We start from the raw sequence: 27,679 nt of genomic DNA on the forward strand, positions 1-27,679 counted from the left end.
AACATTTTATACCAGTAATTTCGTGCACATGTTTGCTCAAAACTTCAAAATTGGCCGGCAATGGTGCAACTTGTATGGGTCTTGCAAGAACTGCCTTTCACTTTGGGGAACATGGATCCGAGAAATCTGTGCCAGTGATTAAGTCAGTGGGTGGATTATTAGATCGTGTGTACATCATAGGGAACAACCCCACCACAACATACAAAAGAGATTATTCTCTTTTAATGCGGTTGGACCATATAAGAATGGTAAACTGTCAGCTCCATCAGATAGAGATCTAAAGAAATTCATATCTCAAGTGTATAAAGAATATTCCAGTCAGCACAAAAGTAAATTCATGATTTCACAAATGGAAAGCAAAGACAAATGAGAAGCTGCAAGGTGGTTACTTTATTTTTAAAACATCCCGGAATCGGATATTTGCAGGTTTCTATGTATTAATTAAAATATATTTATAGTGTTCATTATTTGATGATTTGGGCAATTTAATGAAGAACAAGGAGGCATCCACGTATTATTCTAAACCTTGAGTAATTTTACAGTCTTCAAAGTCAGAAACAAACTTTCAAAATTCTCACATTTAGTGAACAATATATGTATATTAAGAAATTTATAGCCATAGCTGTCTTTTGCAGCCTACAAATTCTCTCAATTTAACCACAACTTCCGTGGTCAACTCTGTCAGCCTCTCCAGGCACCTGATGATAGGAGGAGGAAGAGGAGGAGATGGAGGGGGTGCTGAGGGCACGGAGGCCGTTCAATCTATAGGGTACTGTTAAAAATGAATATCTGGATTGTATGTGTGCGAGGGTGGACTTCAACTGTATCCTCTCACACAAGCAAAATCCAAGGGGCATATCCGCAACACCCGGCGATAATTATCGCCGGGTAACGTGGATTTTTATCGCTGAGAAAGCGTGCCATTAGCAACGCTTATCTCCACAGCGATAAAAATCCTCACGCTAACTGCCTAACGTGAGATTATCTCTGGAAACCCAGCGATAATCTCACGCAATGTGGCGTTAGCTTGCTGATAGGTACTCACAAACTTAGCCATGATATCCACCCTCCATAATCATGGCTAAGTCAGTCCTGAAGCAGGCGTAAGGAAAGTAGCGATAACAGGGGTTATTGCTACTTTTCCTGACGCTATGCTTCATAGCGTGGGGCTTGATGATAGGAGAAATGTCGCTTAGGAACGCCCACTTTTCATCTCATTAGAGATGCAAAGCTGGGCGTAAAGAATCCCCACGCTAAAGCAAGGTTTCACGCGTTAGCGTGGCCTTGCTAATTAGGCGATAAAATTATCGCTGCTTTTCGGCCGAAAACGACCGCAAAAGCGGCGATAATTGTTTATCGCCTGCTGACGCTATGCTTCATAGCGTGGGGCTTGATGATAGGAGAAATGTCGCTTAGCGACATTTCTTCTGTCCTGTTAGGTCAGGAACGCCCACTTTGCGTCTCATTAGAGATGCAAAGCTGGGCGTAAAGGATCCCCACGCTAAAGCAAGGTTTCACGCGTTAGCGTGGCCTTACTAATTAGGCGATAAAATTGTCGCTGCTTTTCGGCCGAAAACGGCCGCAAAAGCGGCGATAATTTTTTATCGCCTGCTTGTAAATATGGCCCCAAATTATTTAGCAGACATATTGCACATGCCTCAGGTAACCCAGTACATCTGCTAAAATTGAGCTGTTGGGGTTCATCCCTGAGGGCAATGAGGATTGGAACAGAGCAGCAAGATCCTAAGCACTGTCTCAGCCTCTAATAGGTTTGTACCTCCATTCTTTTCAAGAAGTTGAGAGAGGAGTTGAGGTGGTTATTCCCCATTTAAATCCTGGCCTTGCTGCTCTGTCTGGCTCGTATGGAACAATGACTTGACCGTTCTAATGTCCAGCATGAGATTCCTGTCCTGCTGCTGGAAAAGAGGAGTTGCCAGCAAAGGATTCAAGGTAAGTACAAAACATCTAGGGGTGGATTTATGAACTTGTCATGCAGCGCAGTAAGTCACCTTGCTGCGCTGCACTGCATGACAGGAAAAGGACAGGAATATCCTGTGTTTAAGTCGTATTGACTTGAGCTGGCGCCCTTTGGAAGCCTAGTTCCAATGCATGCACTGTTGCACCATGGTGCGTGGGTGCCTCTGTTGCATGCAGGATTGTTTTTGTGCAGGAAGGGACACCTTCCTGTGCATTGAGTGGCATATTCCACTTTCTATGTGTGCTGTAGAATGCAGCACACATAGAATGAGAAAGTTACAAGGAGAAATAGCAATATTTCCCCTTGTTTTCTTCCCCTGGGAAGGCATATCCTTTTGGCACATTCCCAGGTTTAACAGTTCTGGTATATCTGGGAATGTGTCAAAAACCATGGGAGTTGCATGGGAACACCCACGCAACAACAATGGAATGCCTTCCCAGGGCAGAGCAAGGCAGCGCAGTGATTTGCGCTGCGCTGCTTTACTCCAGATTTATGGAGTCACTCAGGGTCATGCGAAGTGGCCTTGTGTGGCTTTATAAATCTCACGTAAAGGTTTGCAGCATTCATGAACCACATTATGTGGTGCAAATGTGACACACACTAGGTCATAAATAGGCCCCCTAGTAATGCTTTTCTGTGCATGTGTGTTGGTGAGTTATTGATATTGATTGAGAATGAGTAAGAGAGAGTTAGAGTTAGAGTGCTTGTTTGTGCGTTTGTGAGTGTCAATGAGAGTGAAAGTGAGTGAGAATTAGTGAGATACAAAGTGAGTATGAATAAGTGAAAGTGAGGGTGAGGGAGTCAGTGAAGGACTGTAAGTCAGTTTAAGTGAATGAGGTGGTGTGAGTGTTATGAGGAGCAAGAGTGTGTGAGATGCATAGCAATCAATGGTACAGCAGGAGTTGTTGCATCAGGATCCAGAGGCCTTAAGGACCTCTTAACACTAATTATGAAAGCAAAGTGACTGTAAACCACTAGTTCAAAGCAGACCAAGTACACCAGCAGATGAAAGTGAGAGCAAGTAAGTGTGAAAGAGTGAGTGTGTGTAAGTGTGTTTGTGAGAGACAGAGAGTGAGTGTGTGAGTACAATTGTGTAACAGTGACAGTGAGTGAGACTGAGTTTGATCAGGGATGAATGAGTGAGAGTTTGTGAGTGAGGAGTGGAAGTGAGTTAGAGTGAGCGAATCAATCAATCAGTAGATTTGTAGAGTGCTACTTGTCACCCGTGAATGTATCTAGGCGCTGACAAGGTCCAGTTGATTAGCCGAATAGCCAGGTCTTCAGGGACTTTCAGAACACTGGAAGAGATGGGGAGGTCCGTAGATGAAAGGGTAGCTCGTTCCATGTCTTTGCTGCTACGTCGGATGCGGGAGGTGAGGGTTAGAGACAGGGACTTAGGAATCTGAGGTGTTTGGTGGGCTGATGGAAGTTCAGGCGGTGATTCAAGTAGGTGTGTCCGCAGTTGTGTAGGGCCTTGTATGCATGGGTCAGGAGCTTGAACTGGCATCTTCTCTGTAATGGGAGCCAGTGGAGTTCCATGGGTAGGGGTGATGTGGGTTAATCTAGGGAGATCCTGTATGGTCTGTAGTTGTCAGAGGAGGTGAGCTGCGATCCCTGCGTAGAGAGCATTGACATAGTCCATTCAACTGTAGATGAGCCCCTCGTTGATTATGTGTCATGAGCTTTGGGGTAGCCATTTGAGTATCTTACAAAGCATGCAGAGGATGAAGAATCTGGAGGAGGAGACGGAGTTGACCTGAGTCATCATGATTAGCTTGTTGTCCAGAATAATGCCTAAGTGCCTGGCATGGTCAGTGGGGGTAGGAGTAGTTCCAAGTTCTGATGACCACCAGGATCTGTCCCATGGAGAGGTTTTGTTTCTGAAAATCGCTACCTCTGCCTTGTCCGTGTTGAGCTTCAGGCAGTTATCCTCCCATCCAGTTGGCGACCTATGTCATGCAGTTGTGGAAGTTGGTGTTGGGGGTGTCTTCGGCGAGGGAAAGGAAGAGTTGTGTGTCGTTGGAGTAGGATATGATGTTGAGTCCATGGGTTCTGGCGATGCTGGCCAGAGGTGTCCTATATGTGGCAAAGAGGGGGAGGCTGAGCGAGGATCGTTGAGGTACTCCACAGATGATTTCCTTGGGTTCAGAGGTGAAGGAGAGGAGGGGGACTTTTTGCATTTTTTCAGTGAGGAACGATCCGATCTAACTGAGAGCAGCTCCTTGGAGGCCTATGTTGTACAGCGTTGTGATGATTGTGTGGTGGAAAGACGGTATCAAAGGCTGCAGAGAGGTCTAGGAGGCTCAGAGCCGCAGTCTCTCCTCGATCGAGTAGGGCTCGGATGTTGTCAGTAGCCATGAGTGACAGGGAGAAAGAGTACATGAGAGAGGGAGGAACTATGAGTGAGAGTGAGTAAGAGTGGGAGGGAATAGGTTGTGGCATCATTAATCTGAGATGCATCAATGTTGTGGAGGGAAAACCATGATGTGTGTCCTCATGAATAAAAAGCTTAATCCACTTTTGCACCATGTCCACTTTCCTTTCTATGCGTAGCCCATAGCCCTGTGGCGCACTCATGGCCATACCAGAGAAGTTGATTGGTTTCCTGACCTGGTTCATGGGCAGACACAGAATGTTGTCAATCGGTGAACTCGTAGCAGCATGAAGGACTTATCCAATCTGATGGTCTAGCGAACATTGCTCCAGGTTGCACTGAAGAAGCTGCTTTAATTTGGCCTATATGTTGGGGCTGCATCAGCTGTTGTCATTGTACTCTTTCTGCGCCATGTGATCTCCAAAACTGCACATCATGAGCCAGAGGTGCTACTGCCCTGCTGAACATAGTGTTGCTGACGGCGAAAAATAATAATTAACTGCTTAAGCTTACCTCTACTAAGGTGCCCTTCGCAGATCCAGTAAATACTGCCATTGCAATTTGCAGGTAATGAACACAATTTTTATTTATTTATTGCCCTTGTAAGATAGCCCTCCCATTCCTATCTCAATGCCAGTGAAAACTGTGGCGACAGAAATTGCTTGGAATGAAAGTGAAATTATGCTAAAGAAACTGTCTTCTCATTGTCTCATTGTCACTCCCCTGTTCCTTTTATTTTTAAGCCCAAATGAAGTTTGCAGAGTCACGCTACGCGTACCTCTGCGAGGTGGTCACAGAACTCTGCCGTGCTACACAGATTTCTGCATGCGGGCAGAGTTTTCCAGCGCACCCGTTCGCTCTGCATTTTACATCAAAAACACAATGTGGAGTGAGTCCTCACGTTGTAAATTGCGTTAGAAAGGCCCACACTTTTGCATGGGCATGGCCATCTTGTTTTCTCTGTTCTGTTCATCATGTTGGGCCTATTTTTAAATCTTCTGTTAATCTTTTCAATCCGCCGCACTCTTAATTAATCTACCCCTAATTTGTATTTATTATATCAGTGTGTGTTTTTTTGTCTTTGTGTTTTGCATTTTTTCAATTTATTTGTGTTTTGCATTACCTTTTGTATATTTTTTATTTTTCCTGCACTTCCTTTGTAATTTCCTTCCTTCCTTCCTTCCTTCCTTCCTTCCTTCCTTCCTTCCTTCCTTCCTTCCTTCCTTCCTTCCTTCCTTCCTTCCTTCCTTCCTTCCTTCCTTCCTTCCTTCCTTCCTTCCTTCCTTCCTTCCTTCCTTCCTTCCTTCCTTCTTTCCTTCCTTCCTTCTTTCCTTCCTTCCTTCCTTCCTTCCTTCCTCCCTCCCTCCCTTCCTTCCTTCCTTCCTTCCTTCCCCTATTTTCTTCTACCCCTCCGAGCACCAAGTCAGAGCAGGGCGTACAAGGAATCGGTGGCGCCAATCCCTCAAAGTGCAAGCAGCCACCAAGATGTGCAGCCTGTGCTATTTTTAGTGAGGTGGAGATGGCAGCACTAGTTTTTTTCATGCAGTGCCACCTCCCCTCCATGCTGGCAGCAGGCCTGGCATTAGGTACCCCCTGCGGGAGCGTCAGCTGTCCTGGGGGGTGGTGCGCTGGTGTGTGTGGTGCACCAGCCAGGTCCAGGGTACCATCCAGCAGCTGACGCACTGCTGGGCAGATAGCCTACACCAGGAGCAGGACATGCTCGGTGTTGAGATTCCGTGGCTGGGTGAGTATTAATTATTTGTTCTGTTTGTGTTCTACAGTGCTAACATTTCTTTTCTGAATGGCATGCTGCTCACACTCAGAGGTAAGTTATGTTTAGTCTACGATAAGAATATTATTATTATGTGTTCCAGTTTCAGCTAGGCAGGTACTTAGCATTATCTAATCGTACTCATCAGCGCTCGCTTTGGCTGATTAATTAAGAAGCCATTGCAGACTCTTCGGTCCTCCTGTCACCATAGTGAATCCGTAATATCAGTGAGTTAGCACTCTCTGTGACTTTCTTTATGTAGCTCGTACAGACCCAACCTATTTCGCAGTGATGTGTAGTTGCTTGCATCTATGCATTGCAAAAAAGGGAGACTATGTTGGTTCATGAAGTGGGCTGAGAAATGAGAATAGAATCAAAGATCATTCATTGCAATGCATTAGTTTCAAATGTAGTTTTTGTTAAGGAAATTTGGAATAGGGATTTTAGGATTAGTATTGCCAACTCAAAGATATTCAATAGACTTGATACTATAGGAGATCTATTTTAGGTAAGTACAATGTGACTGTGTTTGCCTGTCATAATAATTTTGTGGAGATTAACTATACCATTAATCTATTTTTTTAATCCTCTTCATTTCCTAAATAAGCACCCAAGGTCAAGAAGAGGGAGAGTGCAGAGTCGAGTCAGAGAAGAGGGGGAGGGGCCAACCACCAGTGCTGCTGCTGAGCGTTCTGCTCAGTCTAGTAAGTCCAATTGTTTTATTTAATAATATTAGTTCCCAAATTTTTGCTTTTATGATTGTTTTGGGTTTAGGGTAGAATCTTGGGGTATTGAAATGTTGGTACTGGGTTCCAGGTCAGGAGTTGCTGCCTGGAGCCTGGTGTTGCTGGGGAGAAATAAAATTACTGTGACATCCTTATCTCCCATCTTTCTTTCATGTGACGACGAGGATGTGATTTGAACCGCAGCATGCAAAGCACAGCGGACTAGCTCTTTTACCTTTGCCCACTGTGTTACTTTTAAAATTGGCCTTGTTTATTTTTTTATACTATTTCCTTTTTTCCAACTCCCCTATCCAATTTAGTTTCTTTCCTGTTATCCCTGCATTGTCCTTTTTTCCTTATTTCATGTTCTTTTGGGGGTAGCTGCTTTTTTTGGTCTGTACTAGTTAGAGATAACTTATCTTCTGCTTTGCTGGTAATCTTTCCCTCTTCCCTATATATATTGTGGTACTGTAAGACTAAAAGCAGATTTTTGATATCCTGTTGTGAAATTGCAAGACCAAGAAAGCTAGTGTTATAGATAATATTCACATGTATGTTTGTTGAGAAGGCTTTCTTTTGCTTACTAAAGGTCTAACGAGAGAGTGGCCATGGTCAGGGACAACCCACTAACCCCCAACGTATTACTGTGTGATTCATTTATACAGTATACCAGCATTTTCAATGACAATGCAGCATGGCTGGGAAGTATGAAGTCCTATTGCATTTGCCAACCAACATCATATGTCTTTCATTGGCCATTATTACACTTCTTCTTTGTGCTTCAATGACTCAGAGTCATCATGATCATCATAGGCTGTAGCTCTGCCCCTCTATTATGAAATGTTTTGGTTGGCTTCACCACCTGGCTTTTTTAACATTGGCAACAAACAAAATAATGACCACAGTGATATTGTTGTTAGAAGATACTGCAGTGCTAACTGAACTGTAGTGATTTATTGCAGTTGTATTTTTTTGATCGAAAAAATTAAGAGGAGGAATTCCTAGCAACTAAAAAAATTATGTTTTTTTCTAGCTACACAGAATTGCAGTGCCACTGGCTTAACTGATGCTGCAGGAGGAGAGTCAGTTGGAGGGAGGCAAGCGCAGGCAAGGACGGCGGTAGTAAGTCACGTTGCCTGCTCATTGACAAGTATACTCACTAGCTACAAGAGCTTCATTGTGACTCATGATCGTGAACCCCCCGCTTTACCAGATGCAGCGTTGATTGAGCTATGGCCTCTTCAGCTCAGCAAAAGCTAACATAATGAATGCTAAAAATGATGGCTTGAGGGAAACAAGAAAGAATGGAAGGTTGAAGCAAAGGATTATTGAAATGGTATATGAGTGGAAGGATGCATGGGTGGGTGTAGGTATGGATGGGTGAAAGGATGGTTGAATGAAAGGGTGGACACTGAATGGATGGATAATGGATTGGACACTTTGGTGAAAGACTGGATGAGAGATTGTAAAGCTTAAATCATGGTGGCTATGAGTGAACATAGAAGAATGAAAGGAGGATTGAATATTTGGATTGCTTGGATGAATAAGGAGTTTACGGAGAGGAGCATGCTGCTCACCTATTTCACTTACTTTGTTTTATGGTTTTCAAAGCTGTAGTTAAAAGTGAGGGTATTTTTTTAATTTGTTTTGTAGTCCCTTGACTCCCTTTATTTGGTAAGTGAGGCAGATATATATGCCACCAATCATCATTCCTCATCTCCCGCCCTGTCCATGACATTGCCCCAAATTGACACCCATAACCGAAGTGCAGTATTGTTTAATTTGTGACTGCAAATTTTGCTGTGCAATGTGAGTCTGCTTCAGTTAAGGCAGTATTTACAAAGTTTTCAATGCATTGCAAACCGAACACACAAGGTGTGTTTCCCTTCACCCCCTCAGTCACCTCTTAGTACTTCACTCCTTTATTCTTTCATAAATTCTTTCATCCAAGCCTACCAAAAAAATGTAACAATCCATTCTTGGCATGTGCCACATTTTATGGCCATGTGAGGTGATTCCAAAATATATTTCATGGTTTTCCATAACAGATTTACATTTTCCTGTCAGGATTTTTCCCTTTCGGCTTTCATGAACTGCAGTGACTAAATAAACCAAAGCTTAATAGTCACATGATGAATCTATGATCAGTGACACCCCTCTATTCTATATCAAAAGCTCTACCTAACCGCCTAATCCCTTTACCTTACCCTGCAGTAGTGTAAGTCAAGTTTCCTTTCCTTACTGCCCAGTGAATGAATTTGTTGGAAATAATTTGTGATGGTGGGCAAGGCCAGTGAGTAAAGTGGGACTAAGAGCCGGATTCAATTTCAAGTTATGGTTAATATCAAGCACTGAGACTTGAGTTAGCTGTGCACTGTTCACATGGTGATCTCACCATAATATAGAACATAAGTTTTTCAAACGAAATCGAATGTATTCTTCAATTCATAATACCATTATATACATTAATACTTCATTGTCAATGAACATAACATAATGTTGCAATTCTTCCTTGATACAATGATAATCTATCACTTAAATGAACAATATCTACATAATCAGCAAATGCTCAAGATACAAAATCTCTTATACAATGTGATACAATATTCAACGTGAATGCCCAATGCATTTCGGAACTAAAAACTGTTCCTTCCTCAGGGGAAACATCTGTAAATGAAACATAAATGTATAAACTCTGATTAGTGTCCCATAGGAGCTCGAGGTCACAATCTACTTTCCAATAGTAATATAGATCTCATGCTGATCTGTGGTGGTTACTCTTTGCCTATATGTGATGTTGAAATCCATCACCCAGTGTGTTTTTATGTATATGATGTGATTGGTACCTGAAACTGCATGACTCGTGATGTAATGTATCAGCCAATCGTGTCCTATAGCTGTAAATTAACCAATAATCAATGCCTATGATCGCTTCCTGTATATAAAACCATACAAAGCCAACATATTATAGCCAGAAATCAGTACCCATAATCACTTCCTGTGTATTAAGCCATACGGAACCAACAAAATGTAACTAAAATGACAGTTTGCTTCTTTACCTCAAATTGTTCAAATGAGGTTTGATCTGTAACTAAATAAAATTAATGAACCAGCGCGTTCAGAGCGAACACTACCCAAAACAACTCTACTGATCCAAAAACTGTCACGAACATCAAAGATACCGCTGCTATTCACGTGTCTTACCTTACTTAGCCCAATGAGTTATTCGTAATCTGTAACGGAAAAATATAAGAGTCTAAGTATTCTGCCATATGTCCGTACAATTATGATAGAGCGTCCAAGGCTCATCGGTAATAGAAAAACGTACCCCCGGTTTACCTTTTAGTTCAGTATCGCGTCCCGCACTTGGTAACCTCAATACAACCGCATTTCCTGTTAGTCATCTCGCCGGATTATGAATGCTGGCAATGTTGTAAACTAAACATAGATGGCGGATGCCTGTGATGCTGCGAGTAGTTAAACGAGCGCCATGTTGTACTAAAGTGGTTTATGTTAACGGGGGTGCGCTACCCCCAAGAAAACAAAATACACCGATATTACTGCTATTAAATTTAGCAAGTAACGCAACCCACTGTATTCATCTAGTTAGTGGCTACAACTATTAAAATACCACATTAGATAAACGATGTCAAGTAAGAGTTTATTCCACTGGATAACAATTACAACAAAAACCATGGAGAATGCTAACTACTCAGGTTAGCCTAAAATGCTAAGGCGGTTCCTTCATCCATTATGATGGTCCAAAGAATACTCGATGCTTTATTTAATACTGTTCGCGACAGTTAGTCATAACCTTCTATGATGCTGAAACAGTAATCCTTGATAAAAAATACCTGAAAAATGATTTCATAAAACTTATTACGCCAATTCACTAATATGTCAAGTGTGTGATGTGTATATGTACGTTTTTTAGCTGTAGTGATCAGGTGTAAACCTACAAGAAACAAGACATATCTAATCTGTCATTCAACCCCTTGGGAATCATGGTTTGTAATGTTTTTATCCAATATACCTCACGTTGAAACAATTTTTTATTATTGTCAACACCCTGACGAATTGTGACTTTTTCTGCAATCTGAAATCTTAATTGGGAAATCGAATGATTAGCCTCTATCCATTGTGCTGCTACTGCTGACGTTAAATTTTTTGTTCTTATCCTGCTTTTGTGTTGAGTCAATCTGGTTTTAATTTTGCGTTCTGTTTTCCCAATGTATGCTTTTCCGCATGGGCACTTTATACAGTATATTACATTTTCTGTATTGCAGTCACTTACTTGTGTGTCGCAACAATATTTGTATTCCTGTGATGGGGTGTGTTAATTTGTTGCCTAAAATCACATTATTGCAATGTGTGCAATTATGACATCTCATGGTTCCTTTAGGTTCCTTGGTTTGCCTTTCCAAAATAGGCGTCGAAAGTAATTCCCGCAGGTTTCTTCCTCTTGTATGTGCATGTAAGGGTAACTCTTTGAATAAATTGTTGAACTCTGGTTCGTTAGCTAATAACTCCCATCTTTTATTAATGATCTTTTTGATGGCTGGTGAACTTGTAGTGTATTTTGATACAAATACAATGCGGTTAGTCTTGGTTGCATGTTGGCAATGAGTAAGTCCTTGCGTTCTATGGTGGAAGCTCTTTGAATACAATCTTGTAGTGCTTTATTAGGATATCCTCTTGTTTCGTATCTTTGTCTGTATTCCTCTATTTTGGTAGAGCATACTGTTGGATCAGAACATATTCTTTTTATCCTTATGAATTGGGAATATGGCAGATTTTGTATTAAGCTCCTGGGATGAAAGCTGGAATGATCTAAAGCATTATAGTGGTCTGTCATTTTGGTGTATAATTGAGTGTCTATTCCTTTACCGTCTGGTTTCTTGATAATTGTTACATCCAAGTATTCAATGACACTTTCTTGAATCTTATGGGTAAATTGTATTCTGGGGTCAAAAGAGTTAAGTGTTTGTGCCATTTCTTCCAACGTTTCTCTGGTACCAGACCAGACCAGGAATATATCATCAATAAAGCGACAATATAGTATGATGTTAGACCACCATAAGTGGTTGCTCATGAGATTCTGTTGTTCAAATAAGGCCATGAAAATATTCGCATACGCCGGTGCCCCCGAAAACCCCATAGAGGTTCCGGTGAGCTGTGCATAATATCTGTCATTCCATTTGAAATAGCTGTTTTGTAGACAGTAATTCAGTAGCTGTAGTAGTACTACCTTTTCAATGTTAATATCTTCCAGTTGTAGTAGAGCCCACTCAACTGCTTCTAGTCCTGCTGCATGCGGTATCGACGTATAGAGTGCAACCACATCTATAGTACAAAGAAGCCAAGGTGCTTGTGTGTTCCATTCAATATTTTGTAGTTTGAGTAAAAAATCAGTAGTATCTTTAATATATGATTTCCAGCTTTGCACACATTTCTGCAGAAAATGATCTAAATATCTGCCCAGTGGATCAAAAATGGACCCACAACCAGATACGATGGGTCTGAAGGGGGGATCTTCCAAGTTTTTATGAATCTTGGGTATCATATACAACTGGGGTCTCCGTGGGTTGGATGTTGTAAGGTATGATTTAGTAGCTTCATCAATCCAAGACATGTCTATCGCATATTGCAAAATTTTCTCCAAAATTCCTAGCAATTCGTTGGTGGGATCAGAGTCCAATAATAAGTATGTGTTTGTGTCTGTGACATGTTGGTTGACTTTTTGTTGGTAAAAGACTGTATCCATCAGTACTATGGCTCCTCCCTTGTCAGCTGGTTGGATGGTGATTGCTGGGTTATTTGCTATTGTTTTTAATGTAATCCTGTCCTGTTTTGTGAGATTTTGTTTCCTGGGATTTGAAAAATTCAAAGCCTTAATGTCCTTTTTAATCATTATTTCATACATGTCTAACATTTTGTGTGAGATTGGCGATTGAAAGGAACTTTTAGGCTTGAATTTAACAGTTTCAACTGTTTGTTCAGTTTGTTCACGGTTGACCACATTCGTAAAAAAATGATGAAGACGTAACTTACGCATAAATCTGAATAGAGATGTTTCCAATTCCATGTAGTTAATGGTATTTTTAGGTACAAATGACAATCCTTTATTCAGTATTTTAGTCTGTTGATATATGAGTTGGATCGAGGAAATGTTGATAATTAAACTATGTTCTTCCCGCTGCGGAGCGCTTTTCCAGATTTTTCCGCGCCTGGTGGGGCGGGTATTCCTGGGATTGTTTTCTGTTGGGCTGGTGGTAACCCTTGATCTGGGGCCTGTGACAAAAAAGACACAGTAGGTGTAGCATTGATGTTGTCTACCGATTGTGAAGTTGATCCAGTGATGCTTGTCCCTGATGTGCTGGGTACTACCGGTGTTCTATTGGTGGAGGTGTCCTTATCACTAACCAGACTTTCTTCTGAAGATTGAGTGGTTGTTTTTCTTTGATCGAATCTTCTGCGGGCATATATGTCTGCCCATGTGTAAACTTCATTCAATTTATAGTCTATTGTATCTCTTTTGTATTTCCTCAATTTACCTTCCTGAAGTTCTTTACTGTATTTTTCTTATTTTAGATTCAATCCCTCCAAATTGATCTGCCAGGTGTTGTGTTCCATTCTTAATTCGAGTTCCTGTTTCAAAGTTTGAATTTCTTCTTCTAAATCTCGTATTGCCTTTGATAATTCCTCTATGATCAGTAAAATGAGGTCTAGGGAGCATTTGTTTAAAATGGAATACCATTGATCCATAAAGGCTGGATTTAAATGAAAACGAAACAACATAGTCTTGATGGACAAACGTAATCCCCTCGGTATACGCTTTGCTTTATGGTACTGGACTAATGTGGATGCATGTAGTTTCTGGTTCAATTGTCTCTGGGTTAGGTATTCCAACAGTTTTAACTGTTGTGAAATTGAGCCCCCATGGGCATCCATTGATCTGACTTCTTGTGTGAGAGCGTATATTTCAGTTGCCTGATCTGATGTGTAAACCATTGTTGTAGCTCTGTTATCCGTTATATTGGTAATAGCTTCAAAAGACATTATTAATGGGTGCTACCTCCTGGGTGTAACCATAGAGATAATTATATCAATTTCAAGTTTGGCATATGGGATACTCCGTGACGACCATGCCAAATACAATTGATGTAGCCTGTTTCTTTCCCTGCACTCAGCGCATCTTTTTCCCAAAAGTCTACTTATGGCAGGCAGGAAAATATCCGCATTTTAAACATGAGGTGTGTGATGTAATACTTATTTATCATTCATCTCCCTCTTTGGGTCAGGATGGAAAGTGAAAAACATTTGGAGAAGTGCACCAGGCAGGAGATAGCGGCCCATCTGCGGCAGCAGAGGCTGGACCATATCCAACAGAAATATCGATGGCTGTTGACCCTGGCAGATAACGAGGGGGAAATTACTGGACCAGCTCCAGATCCAACTGGACAATGCCCTTTTTTAGCCCTTTTTTATTTTGGTGGGAGGGACTTGTTGTGGGTGGAGAAGGGGGGAAGGGAGATGGGGCTGTTTTTTTTGTATTTGTTGGACATTTTCTATGGACATTGGTTGTGGAATGGGGATGGGTCAATCTGTTTGGTGAGAGGGGTGGGACTGTTGTGAGTGAAGAGGGTGGGCTTACATTTTTCCAAAGAAAATAAAGGGAAAAACATTTTTTCATCACAATTTATGCTTGAAGTACTTTATTTCTGTTTTACATTTGCTTTGCACTACTGCCTTTTTACACAGCCTATTTCTTTTAATCTGCTTATAAAACTGTATTCGTGTTAGTTATAGTTAGTTATATGCCTCTGTAACTATCTTGACTATTAGGGAGGATGCTGCAATGACCTATACTGCCTACAACAGACTAGTTAAACAATTCATTATCTGCAGTAGCAGTTAGTTGCTTACATACTAAATTAACGAGTTCACTTCACTCCACAGCTCTCTTACCTGAATATAGATGAAGCAATAACAGGGAATGCATCACAACTTCACAAGCAAGGTCCCACTCACACCCAAGTGGGCTCCAACTGTAGGATTAACAAAAAATAGTAATAGTAACATCTTCTGAGCAATGGGGTGCTAGTATGTAATTAAAACTAAAGTTACAAAATCCTCTAGCCATGAAAAGTGGACTTAATGTTTGGAGTGTACAAGGTTAAGCGTTTATGCAACACAAGGCCTGAATGATGAAGCTGATGACTGATGTTCTTCTATATCTAAAATATGGATCACATTTATGTGTGGGTGGGCAAATGGGGCCAGTATGGACGATTGCTTAGATAATAGAAGATTCTGCAGTGAGTTGGTGTCGCTTTCACCACATTCACCCCACCAAGTGTTTGATTCATTAATGGCATACATTAAGTCACACCTCAATAAATCACACAGCCCAGGGGAAGAGGGCGCGGCCAGACTGGGAACTGAAAGTGGCCCTGGCAAACAGGTCGGCCAGCCCCAAGGGAGGGGTGTGCTAATTGAAAGCACCACTCCAGTCTCACCGCTGCCGCTTTCGTAACAGGGGGCCAATATATGCTGCAAAACCTGCTCCAGTAACAAAAACAGCCCCCCAGGGGTCCAAATTAGGGTCCCACCATAGCGGCCCTCCGGGGAAATGCCTGGTGCCCGCTACAGCCAGTCGGGCTCTGGAAGAGGAATAGGGGTTTGATGAATGGATGGGAAAGGGGATTTGAGGAAAGATGTAACTAAGAAAAACACTCCACAAGGACTATATTCATCTGTCTCTGTATGCTGATGACATCACTTTTAACATATGTGAGCCGCGGAAAAATCTGGGGCCAATGACGCGTGAGGTGGTTCACCATGGGAGATATTATGGGATCAAGATAAACTGGAATAAATCGATCATGTTTCCACTCACAGAGGCCATGACACCTTACAAGACCTAAAATCCACTGAAGTGGGCCGCACAACCAGCAGATAATTAGGCATATGGCTCAGTAGAGACCCGGCAGAGCCCTGGAAAGTGAATTATGGACGTGCAATGGATTGACTAGAGGCGCACATCCAGATGTGAATTAAATTACCACTGTCACTTGCTGGCTGTATCGCCATTGCAAAGATGGTAATACTCCCGAAGTTTTATATCTTTTTGTTAACATCCCACTCCCACTCACAGCACAGTTCTTGAATCAATTGCGGTCTAACATTATCGTGCTCGAATGGGCAGGCTGACAACTGAGGGTATACTATGAATTCAAGCGAGGAGAGTTGGGAGCACCAGATAGGCAGCTGTATGCTCTATGTGCCCAGGCACATTTCTTGCACTTTTGGCTCCATCTCACCCGCTTTCAACCAAATCTAGCTGTAGACAGGATCAAACGTCCCCATGGCCACTTGCAAAAGCACTGTTCCAGCCTCACAAGACACCCAAAGCCAAAACTAATTCAGTGGAATGTGTGCATTGGGCATGGGATGGACTCCACATACAGGCTGACCTTACAACACTATATGCGCCTTCTGCATCACTGGCAGATAACCAAATGTTTCCCCATTACAGGATAGAGGTGCCATCGGGCGTGTAGGAGCACTAGGCATTAAGGTTTTCACTGACTTATACCCGGATGGCCAGTTTCACCCCTCATTCACCGGACACACACATGCTTATGCCATTAGATACACTACTGTACTATCAAATCAGAGCTACTTGCCGCAACTTGCATGACACGTTTCCTGCTCCCGCTCCTATCTCTATGGCATTGGAATATATTCACACATCCACGTCTTCGCGTAAACTCATCACTCAGCTTTATACACACACCCTAGCTGCTTCCCTGGTGGACAACTCAAAGGCTCGGGTGGCCTGGGAGAAGGACCTGGGTTTGGACATATTAGACGTGCAGTAGGACTATTGTTGTGACCAATCTGAGAAGCTGTACCCTAATTACAGACTGAGATTAATACTCTTTAACTATTTACACAGAACATATTGCACTCCATTGCAGCTCCACAGAATTGGACTGGTTACTAGCTCACACTGCCTATGCAGTCGGCAGGCATACTAGGACCTCATGCCACTAACAACCTGACCCAAGGACATTTTGGGCACCCTTTGTCACTTACTTTCAACAAAGAGTCGCTGACAGGACAAATGCACCAACTTTTAACCCACCTAGTGTATAATTGCCTCACTGTGACAACTCTCTACTAGGTCAGCAGCCTTTGCCACTGCTATTGACATGTACCACATGGCCCGGATATGAAGGCTGGTTGATGTAATACTGGATCCACATTGAAAATACTTTTCCTTTGTGTGAAGATACATTGGTTACACTCTGTGCTTTGCCTTACTGAGTGCCGGGACACTAAGATGATGTACCATGAATGACACTGTTGGTTTTTTTTTCTTGCCTTGTGTTTCATCTTTGAAAACCAGAAAATAAAGTTTAAAAAAAAATAAAAGAAGAGAATCCCAGTCCTTCTGCAAAAGAAAAAGGGAAGAGGTCCAGTGCTGACATTTTTGCCAGCTTCCGATTGTACAAACGTGCCGTTGGGTGGTTGCAGTCATAGGACACCACCCGTCTAAACATGTCCGTAATAGTAGCCTGTAGACTTAGTGCGCATCGTGATGGGGCAGTCACTGTATACTGTGGTGTCTCACTCTGAATCTTTTCGTGCCATTGTAAAGTTGCTGAGGTGGGTGAATCTGCTGGTGCACTGCTGGGGACTAGGGGTGGGCGGAATTTGTGTAATCGCGTTACGCAAATCTCCGCGAAACGGTAAAAATCTCTGCGAACAAGCAGAAATTCCGCGAACGCGCGGAATTGCTTGTTCGCGATGCTTTTTTCCTGTTCGCAATCGCTGTTTGCGTGCTCGGGGGGAAATATCTCGCGAACACGCATTTTGAGAACGCGAACAAGCAAAACATTTCGCGAAGTCGCGGAACGCAGATTTTTGGGAAATTTCGCGTTCTCCGCGGAACGCGAAATTACCCAAATTCCGCAAATTCCGCGAGCGGAACGGAATTTACCACCCAGGCCTACTGGGGACAGGTCTATTTTGCATGAGGATGTCACCCTCTTCTTCCTCATCAACACCTCCCACCATGATTGGACTTGCAGCTGATGTTCCCCAGCTTGCCTCACCTTCACCACCACAACCACATTTAGCATTTTTTTAAAGGTGTTCCTCCCACCAGATTGCATGGTTATTTTCATATGGGCCATTTGACCTCCAGTACTATATATTGTGAACCAGGCTTACCTCGATGAAAATGTATGTGGCAAATGGTGCATACTGCAATGTGCTCCCCCTCTTTGCTAACCGTAGAAGTTTCCAAACAGGGGAGAAGTACTTTTTCACTGTGCCAATGCCTGAATAAGAACTGGAGGAAGGTGGGTGTGTCGTCGATTGCCTTTCTAAAGTGAATACTTCTACTGAGGTTGGGGTTGGTGCAGGTCTCATCTGTGGTTTTTCAAATATGGGAGCTGGCAGTCCTACCTGTGTCAGATCCCTCAGAGCTGGTTAAATAGCAATGTCAGATTCCTCTGTGTCACCTTCAACAATGGCTAGCTTGTTCTCATAATCCTCCTCATCATCCCCTTCAATAATTCTAAGGCTTTCAGGAACTTTTCTTTTCCCTAGCCTCTCCTTGAGTCTACTAGACTCTGCTGTGGTCCCCTTCATGTCCCTACCATCATCATCATCATAAAAAAAGGTACTTGGAGAAGATGGTGAAGTAGTACCCTTTCTTTTCCTTTCTGGAGATCTGGGAGCCAATCATTCTAAAAGAGGAGGTTCTTGCTCGTCAGGAAACTCGACCTCCTGTTCTACTCCAGGATCAGTGAAAATTAACTAAGCTATAAAAGTTTTACAACAACACATATCCTCCCAAGGCATCAAATATTAGCCCACATATACACTTTTTGTACACAAATAAAATGTGAAAAACAAAAAAACAAATGTTTTATTTAATCCAATGCAATCCCAGCCCTAAAGGATTTAAAACATCTTACACCACAGAAACAATTGTTTCATGCATCCATGACTAGCACTGGCCATAGTCTACTGGATGGCCCCTTGGCAGACTAGGCCAGATAGTAAAATAAATAAATATTGCAAAATTTAACAAACATGGAGATAATTTACTGAACTGTGCAACAATGTTCCTTTACTAAAGAAGACTAATTACATTTAAATGCAAAAGTATAACTTGGCCCCTATTAAAAATGCAGGCCACCCACCACAATAACTTTGAAAAATCAAATGACAGTGCAAATAAGTACTGGTGCATGCCCTCTATCAAATAAACAACACCCTTATACAATAGTTTTTTTTAACTTACTTGTGAAATCTTAAATACAAAGCCCATAAATCCAATTGTATATATACAGCAGACAAGGAGAATGATCCTTCCAGCTCCAAATTCAAATGAAAAGTGACCAGGAGATGGACAAAGCACTGGGAGAAGCATGCTGGACAGAAACAGGAAGTTGGAGTCTCTGGGGCACTTCCTTTGTGTTGGACAAAAAAAGTAAAAAAAAGGTTTCTCACACACAAAGAACTCCAACGTTCCAATGGAGAAGAAAATCCACTCAAAAACCTCTTTAGCTGCTACTCGAGCACAAAAGCTACTCAAGTGGTGCATTCACGACCTTGAGCGGCACTACATTTGCGCCGTCGCAACTGAAAGCTGTGCGAGCGGACATGAATTCTTGTGCGTGCTTGCTATCGGCCCAAGAATATCGTGGTGCTCGTGAGGGAGCACCAAATCAAACCTCAAGAGCGCAAAGGGAAAATAAACTCTGCTTTGTGCGCCAAAGGCAGAATCTGGGACCTTCGCACCCTGCCATGGAGTGCCCGAATTCCTGCAAAATCTGTGAGCGGAACGGAATTTACCGCCCAGGCCTAGTTATTTTCCATTTTCCGTCCTGCTGCTGAGATCACCTCTTATTTACCAAGGGTACAGGCCATCATATACAAAAGAAAAGATAAAAGCATGAAAGTGCATTTCATCATACTTCCTGGTTACTTGAACAATTTAGAAAGATCATGTGTGGTAAAGACCTGTTCAGCTGATTAAGACAGGAAAAGTAGATGTTGTAAGTAGGCCTGGGTGAAATTTTTATAACACCAGAGTAATTGGAGTAATTCTGTGGGTGGGCAAAATATTCCATTCTTCCGGCAAAATTGCCAGAATTTTGGTGATTCTGCGTTACTCTTTTAACACGGAGATGCAGCCGAATTCTGCCAGTCGCTATATGGGACCATTTTGTCTTATGCGCGTCTCCAGAATGGTAAGTTGGAGAGTGCGAGTGAGATATTGCATCCCCTAGTTGCAAAGAGAACCACAGGTGAGATTTTTCTAACATGGACAGTTGTCAGAAGGCTGCCGCTTGAGTAGAAAATCAATTTATGCTGCAGCAAAATCAACTCAAGTAGCTGCACCCTCTGGCATGCCATGTGGTGCCATTTGTGCTACTTTTTCCACATGGAACGCACTCTCTGCATTAAATCACTTGCGATCAGCATGACGTGCCTATTTCCGCCCGTTGGGGGATCTCTGCGAAATCTCATGCCATTTGTATGTAACTTTGCAGAAATTCTGTGGAGTCAAATTCCGCGAGTTCCACCACCTCAAGTAATTTCAGTAATCACGCACTCCTCTTGTGATGTACAATTATCAAAATTAAGCTATTACTCCAGCTTGAGTAATTAGGAGAAACTTGGAACAAACATTCTACCACAGGAACAACAAAATAAAAGATAGCCAGCTGTGGCTGGATACTGTTGTTTGTGTCCTTAGCATTTTATTCTATTTTGGTTGCTAGATGATGGATTACACTTCTCACAAACAAACTATATTTATGAGTAGCTTTACGGTAATTGCAAATAATTAGGCTAGCGAGAATTATGGGGCATATCAACAACAACCAGCGATAATTATCGCTAAGCGCACTTAGCGCTAGGATAATTATCGCCGGCTAGCGTGGATTTATATCGCTGAGATAGCGTGCTATTAGCAACGCTTATCTCCAATGCGATAAAAATTCTCACGCTAACAGGCTAACGTGAGATTATCGCTGGAAGCCCAGCGATAATCTCAAGTTATCTTGTTGATAGGGACTGACAAACTTAGCCATGATATCCTCCTTCCATAGGATATCATTGCTAATTCAGTCCTGAAGCAGGTGTTAGGAAAGTAGCGATAACAGGTGTTATCGCTACTTTTCCTGACGCTATGCTTCATAGCGTGGGGCTTAATGATAGGAGAAATGTCGCTTAGCGACATTTCTCCTGTCATGTTAGGTCAGGAACGCCCACTTTGCATCTCATTAGAGATGCAAAGCTACGCGTTAGCAAATCCCACGCTAAAGCAAGGTTTCACGCGTTAGCGTGACCTTGCTAATATAGCGATAAAATTATCGCCGCTTTTCGGCCGAAAACGGCCGCAAAAGCGGCGATAATTTTTTATCGCCTCGTTGTTAATATGCCCCTATGTCAGTTACTCCTATCCCTAGTCATAAGGCTTTTGTTTTTAGATGTGCTGTTAGTTGTTACCATGCAGTCAGCTTAGAGCCTGCCAATTGCTTGCAATTGGTTGACTTTATTGGGTTCATTGTGTACAAGCCTATAAAATGATGCTGTGGGCCACGCTAATGGCTTTTAAAAGAAATTCTTTAGTCATATCGCACAACATTGGTGATATTGCGGATGCTATGCTGCAAGATTAAAACCTTTGGTAAAGTAAATAAGTCCCAAACGTGAGAACTAATGGCTTTGCCAATGCGTGTTTCAGTTGTTGTTTTTAAGATACCACCATTTAGGTTATAATTAATGTGAGTGTAAGAGAGATAATATTGCTGCAATAGGAAGTCATTTTTTCCAAGCCGTACTGTTTGCCTTACAATAACCCTATAATCCCCATTTTATCTTGTTAACTAGTGATAGGCTTTGATTTCGGCATGCAGGCCAAACACCTAGACACTAATCACTACAGGGCTTGGCACCTAAAACTATTGAGTGCTCCCCATCCTTTCTATCAAATGACCCTCTCTGTACCCACAATCCTCTCTTTCCCACCATCCTCTGCATGCCTGACCCACTCTGAGTATAACCTACTCTGTCACATGTCTGGCTGCCTTATTTTCTATTACTGTATTATGCAAACTGCCTGCACCTCTCCCTATAGACCACAAACTCTCCTTTGAAACCATATTCATGAAGTCTAACAATGACGAGCTACCTCTGGCCTTTCTAGTCACCCATCAACCATTTCCGTGAACTCACACTATTTATGATATCTACATTCTATTAACTTTGTCTACTACAAAGAAATGGAAGTAGATGCGTGAAACAGTTTTATTGAAAGCACAAGCGTATTCCCAATACCCCAAAATAGCCAAATAACTACTGGATAAACTAGTAACCTTGGTTTTACAGACTAGTGTAGAGTCCCGCCATAAATCACTTCAATGCCTCATCAGGATTAGTAAGCTCTGCATAATTACAATACAATAGAATACCATAGTAATAGTGGTATTCTTTATTCAGCTTCAAGTAAAAACCATAAAAGTACATCACAAAAATACAGTCATCTTAAAAACCTTAAAGTTCATAAAAATATTTAAAATGAATATCAAAGCGTCAAATTATGAGTCTGGTGGTCTTTGACAGCCAGACTCAGTGGCACAGCGGTGGCGGCCCTGCGGCTGCCGTATTACCAGATGGCCATTTGGACCGTCACCGCTGCACCGGCTGCACCTGGAGCAGCAGACAGGGGCATACAATATGCAAGGCAGGAATGGCACGGTCCACAGAGCATGGTAAGAGTTTCCCTACCGCCAGACTTTTCATGGTGGTGAGCCTGCCATGAAAAGGCTGGTGGTAGGGAAACAAAGGGAGACATAGAGGGCCCCCATGACCCTGCCACCATGGGGATGCATTTAGGGGGGCATAACATGTGCCCCCTGTTTGCATGCACCCCAGGTTCCAGCACGGCATGGACTTCACATTCCATGCCTTGCTGGAACTGCTTTTGCGTTCCCATGGCGGTGCCCAATTTCAGGACATTGCTATGGGAACAACAAAAGAAAAGACCACCAGACATGAGTTGAACTCATAATCTGGTGGGAGGACCATGCACGGCTTTGGCGGTGCTATGCCGGTGCAAAGCCGGCGCAGCACCACCAAAGTCATAATCAGGGCCATAGTAATTATTTACATGCGTCATATTTAAACAGCTTTTGTATGTCTTTAAAGATGAAAAATTAAACTCCTCATTTGCAACAACTCTCTCCTGGGCTTATCTCTACCCTAACTGCCACTGCAAACTCGTTGCTTCCCTCAAAGACTTCAAACTGGAGACTTTGGTGGGAATGGTGGCAGAGCTTGTCACCCCTTTTTCCTCTGTCAGAGAGGCATGCCCAAATGAATCAGTAAAGGTTAATTAGCCCATGTAGAATTCTCTCTCTTTCTCTACCTAAAATAAAGTAAAGTAAAGTAAGAACTTATAAAGCGCATGAATGCCGAGGCGTCTTGGCGCTGATAGGGCAACAAGGTACGGAAGGTCAGGTGGGTCTGGTCAGTAATTGCGAGGAAGAGCCAGGTTTTAATCAGTCTCCTGAACTGAGATCTAGAAGAAAGTAGCCTCTGATGTTTAAGGGGAGTTTGTTCCAGAGCCTCAATGCCAGAAAGGAGAGGCATCTGCCTCCCCACCTGGTTCTTCTAACTCTGGGAACAGAGAGCAAAGCTTTGTTAGCCAATCTTAACGCCCGGCAAGGTGCATGCCATTGGAAACATATTTGGAAGTCGTTAGGTGCCCCTCCGTGCATGGCTTTATGGACAAGGCAAAGAGCCTTGAACTTGATTCGCAGCTCAACTGGGAACCAGTGTAAGTTTCTGATGGCATCCGAGATGTGACCGAATTTTGGAATGTTGAGAAGGGTGCGTGCAGCCATGTTCTGCAGGGACTGAAGTTTGGACAACTGACGTTTGTTTACAACCAAATACTGAGCGTTACAGTAGTCCAGATGAGAGAGAATGAGGGCTACCACTACAGTTTTCCTCAGCTCCATTGGTAGGAAAGGCAGAATTTTTTGGGAGTTTGTTAGAAGGAGGTAACAGGCAGAGGTCAGTTGATTTATTTGTCCTGAGAAGTTAACTTGGGCATCATACATGATTCCTAGGTTCCTAAGTTTGGTGGCAGGAACTGGGCAGGCACCTGCCTCTACAGGCCACCATGACTGGGTCCAAATTGAAGGTCCGTTGCCAAATTCCATGACCTTCGTCTTATTGGTGTTTAGTTTAGGAAATTTTTTGTGCATCCAGGTCATGATAAGACGACCACGGAAAGGACAAGTACACTGGGAAGACAACGAGAACCCAAGTGCCAACACACGCAGCAGGACAAAGGAACCGCAACCGGGAACAAGCGCGAGCAGAATCTAATAACAAATCTTTCAGACCACACTCTCACTAAAGCAGAAGAAGAGGTACTGAACAGAGGACTAGGCTTCTCACCGACAGCAAGACTTGACAAATTCAAACTTCATTGTGAACTATCAGAATTCTTCCGCAAACTCAAATTAAAAGCCTTTTTTGAAAATCAGCCACCAAAAGATACACAAAATGAGGAAACGGGCGACACCACCCTCAAATTAAAATCTACATTCATTCCACCACCCCACACAACACCAGCAGAACTCATTGCCTTTGAACAAGCAATATATAAAGGTATATAAAACACCCATGAGGATCAGGTGTTCAACAACACCACTGCCAAGCAGTTCACCGCCATAAAAAGTCTCAAAAACAACAAAGACATTATCATAAAACCGGCGGACAAAGGTGGAGGTATAGTCATTCAAAACCAGAATGCTTACCACTTGGAATGCACACGCCTCCTAGATGACCCTAAAAACTATAAAATACTGGCAGAAGATCCAACTGACAAACTTAAGACCAAAATCAACATCTTGGTACACGAGGCAGAATCCAATGGCTATATTAGTAAACAAGAAGCATCCTTCCTCACCTCAGGTGGTACCTCAACACCATATTTTTACACAATTCCAAAAATTCATAAGAACAAAATACCACCTCCCGGCAGACCGATTGTCTCTGGAATAGGCTCACTACTCGAACCCCTATCCCGCTTTTGCGATTTTTTCTTACAACCACTGGTTCAATCAACACCTGCATACCTAAAAGACACCAAAGACCTACTGAGCCAAATTAACAATCTTGAGTTCAATCCCACTACATCCATCCTAGTGAGTCTAGATATATAAAGCCTTTATACCAGCTTACCTCAAGATGACACCCTCGAGGTCATCCGTACCTCCCTGGACAAAACAACTTGAGATTACAATACACCTAAATCCTTCATAATGGAATGTGCAGAACTAGCTCTAAAAGACAATTTCTTTGAGTATGAAGGTACACTCTTTCTTCAACAATACGGTACATCGATGGGGAGCACCTTTACTCCCAGCGTAGTGGGTCTGTATGTGTCTAATTTTGAAGGCCTACATATCCTTAATCCTCAATCACCATACAACAAGGACATTACTTTCTACAAGAGGTATATTGATGATGTATTCTTGATATGGACAAATGAAAATCAAAGACTTAGTGAATTTTTAAACTGGATCAACACATTAGATCCTAACTTACGATTCACACATACCACAAGTCGCACAAGCATCACTTTTCTGGACCTAGAGATCGAAGCACGAAACGGGGTCCTCATGACAAAAACACATTTTAAACCAACGGCTAAAAATTCCCTTTTACGTTTCCAGAGTTTTCACCCAAGACCATTGAGGGACAATTTACCGTTTGGCCAATACCTGAGACTGCGCCGGAATTGCAGTGAAATAAAAGAATTTAAATCCCAATCAGAAGAAATGACAGAAAAATTGAAGAACGAGGATACCCAAACAAAATTATCCAAAGAGCCCAAAAAAGAGCAAGGAACCAAAACCGAGACAGCCTATTAGAACCCAAAGTCAACATGACAATAACCATACCACTTACCTGCGTGACCACTTTCAACTCCATCTCAAATAAAGTGGCCAGACTAATCCAAAGTAACTGGAAAATGGTAACCTCGGGAAAACTCCAATGGGACAAACCACTGTTCTCCTACAAAAGATCTCACAATCTTAGAGATAGTCTCGTATCTACCAGACCAAAAAAAACTAGGAACACCCCTAACACTGTACGGAATGCATGGGGTCTACCAGAAGTGACCGGCCATTTTCCATGTGGGAACTGCAGCATCTGCCATCTCACACAGGCAACCAAAACCCTACATCTAGAAGAAGGCAAAATCTGAACCATTAAGAAACATACAAACTGTAACTCTGCAAACGTAATTTATCTGATAACATGCCCTTGCAAATTACGCTACGTTGGGATGACCAGTAGAAAAATCAAAACAAGAATCTGTGAACATCGCAGCAACATCTGATGTAAACTCAGTACCACGAAACTCACAGAACACTACCTGGCTAAGGGACACACTACTAACGACATGTCCTGGGTTATAATTGAACAGCTGGAGTCAAACCAAATCAATATCCAGGAACGGTTGTTCGAAAAAGAACAGCGGTGGGTATATAGACTCTCAACCCACATATCAGGGCTGAATGATAACATACCTTGGAACAGTATACATCGCCCATGATGACATCTCAGAACTAGATTAACACCCAGTTATATTCCCCTGATTCACACTCTCTCGGCATCCGGCTTTTAATTGTTTTTGAGCCGTTTAAGGGAAATAGATCTTCAAAAGAATATATGACCTAACATTTTCATACACGTTTAACTTACCCAATCATCGGTTCAATTTTTCGCTCCCTAGTACATATTTTTAGATATTTTTACTGTCCTTTTCTCACAATGATAAACAATATAGGTTGATGCCCCCTTACTATTGTAAGATTACAGCATTAGATGGTGCCTTGCATGACACCTTTTAACTTGTGTCCTGACTCCTTTGCATAGCGCCACATTTAGACGCTACAGCTCCGCATGTGACTACCTGGGCAACGCCAGCATCCAAACAATCACATATAGCCCAGCGCTATTGTTACTAACTTTATTGAGACACCAAATTGCACACACACACTTCTAGCCTGATGGTAGATTATTTTTCGTCTGCTCCATCACGCTAGGCTGATCATACATTTTGGTCCCTCTCATCGCATCCGAACCATCATGCTTATACACAGTGTGTTTAATTTCAAAATGTAGCTTTTAACATCTTTAGCTCCTTTTTCTTTTCTTCGTTTTTCGCTAGGCATTTCCCAATCGCCACACCCCGCTAACGCATGCGCAGCCTATCACCACTTAGAATCACTAAGCTCTAGTGTTTCGGGCCCCCACACGTGACTTTCCGCCGCCTTCCGCTTCCTACTTAGCACCAACCTATCCACCAGTACGGGGCTAAACAAGCGGATCCGATCGGCTGTATAGGTATACCGGACCTATTCTCCCTAGACAAACGTGAGTACGAGGCTTCAATACGGCTCACGCCGCTACATACGCATAGTTTTAGACTTTCATGAAGCCCTTAATAAACATCAGTACGAGGCTTCAATATGGCTAACGCCGCTACATACGCATAGTTTTCGAATTTCATGATGCCCTTAATTAACGTGAGTACGAGGCTTCAATACGGATAACGCCGCTACATACGCATAGTTTTAGACTTTCATGAAGCCACATTTTGCTGCACACACAAGACTTCTCTACATAATTTTTCCGATCTAGACATCCCCATTACCTCTTCATTTCGATAGGGTCAAGAGGGGACGTTACAAACCGATTGGATGCTAGAGGCT

The sequence above is a fragment of the Triturus cristatus genome, chromosome 4_2 (genome assembly GCF_964204655.1).
Source record: "Triturus cristatus chromosome 4_2, aTriCri1.1, whole genome shotgun sequence".
NCBI classification, from domain to species: Eukaryota; Metazoa; Chordata; class Amphibia; order Caudata; family Salamandridae; genus Triturus; species Triturus cristatus.